Source organism: Pyxicephalus adspersus, unplaced genomic scaffold (genome assembly GCF_032062135.1).
Source record: "Pyxicephalus adspersus unplaced genomic scaffold, UCB_Pads_2.0 Sca7788, whole genome shotgun sequence".
Lineage (NCBI taxonomy): Eukaryota > Metazoa > Chordata > Amphibia > Anura > Pyxicephalidae > Pyxicephalus > Pyxicephalus adspersus.
In genome coordinates this window covers 1-1,067 of record NW_027324787.1, presented here as the reverse complement: position 1 = coordinate 1,067, position 1,067 = coordinate 1, and the positions used below count along the sequence as shown (strand labels likewise).

The window sequence follows — 1,067 nt, the reverse complement described above, 5'->3', positions numbered from 1 at the left end:
TTGAAGGCAAAGCACAGGAGCTTAAATTTGATTCTAAGGTGAAATGGAAGCCAATGGAGAGAACTACAAAGAGATGCAGCGGAAGAGGAGCGCAGGGAAGGATGGATTAGTCAGGCTAGGATAAATTTTTTTCTGCCTTTTTTGTTTGGTACTGTTCCAACAAGTGCCCTAACTTGCTGCTCACAAAGTTGTTGACTGATGCCTTTTTGGAAGTTTAAACTGTGATAATGTGCTATTAATCTGTGATTCTGTTTATTTTGCTGCTATAAGATGTATACTGTTATAAATTATTATTTCTGTTTCTTGCGAATAAAGTTGAAGTGTGACAAAAAAAAGAAACCCCTTCAGAGACCATAGTGATAAATTCTCAGTCTTGCTTTAAATTTTCTCTACTTTCTGTGTATTTGGTGGGTGGTGTGAAATAAGTTTACCAGAATAGCAAGATGTTTGGAAGGCAATGTAAATGGGTTTTTCATAGAACAGATGAGATACGAGGACAACTTGCTTGCCACATTTTGGTGGAACTTGATTTCCACATTTTTGCCACAAGGCCCTCTAAAGTGTTTGTTGCGGAGGTTTTGCTTACAGCATTGTGGAAAATTGGTGTGTACAAGTGAGAGCAGCGTTAAACCCAGATTTTTTTTTTTTTAGTGGGAAGAAATTATAGGAGGGCAGCAGCTCCTGTATTGTGACCTAACTCTTCACTAATCACCCAAAAACAGCCGGCTGGTTATTAAAAAGTGCCGGGTGGTCGGCCCAGCTAAATGGTGTAGATGTGATTGGTTTATCTTCTAGGATTAGGGGGTTTGGTTTGCTTTTTTAAGTGCTAGGGACAGGTTAGCAGTGGTGGGGCAATAGTTTGGAGTTTCTGGGGTCAGTGTGGGACTCGGGTAGTTTCAGGGTGTTTTTTTTTTTTTTTTTTTAATGAGAATTTTGCAGACTGTCAGCACTGACAGTGATGTCTCACAAATCAATGTCTGAACATATGAATTCTTCAGTGATTTCAGATTCTAACTGAGATAAGCTTAATAGAAGTGTGCAAACTTTTTCTGTATGATGAGCCTCCT

At 39.1% G+C, this 1,067-nt stretch overlaps 1 non-coding gene across 1 annotated transcript; it reads left to right on the top strand.

Annotated features, from left to right (window-relative positions):
* Positions 1–945: 945 nt before the first annotated feature.
* Positions 946–1,026, top strand: LOC140321527 (small nucleolar RNA SNORD72). The gene has a single exon (XR_011918971.1). It is a non-coding gene; the product is annotated as a small nucleolar RNA SNORD72 (small nucleolar RNA).
* Positions 1,027–1,067: the final 41 nt, after the last annotated feature.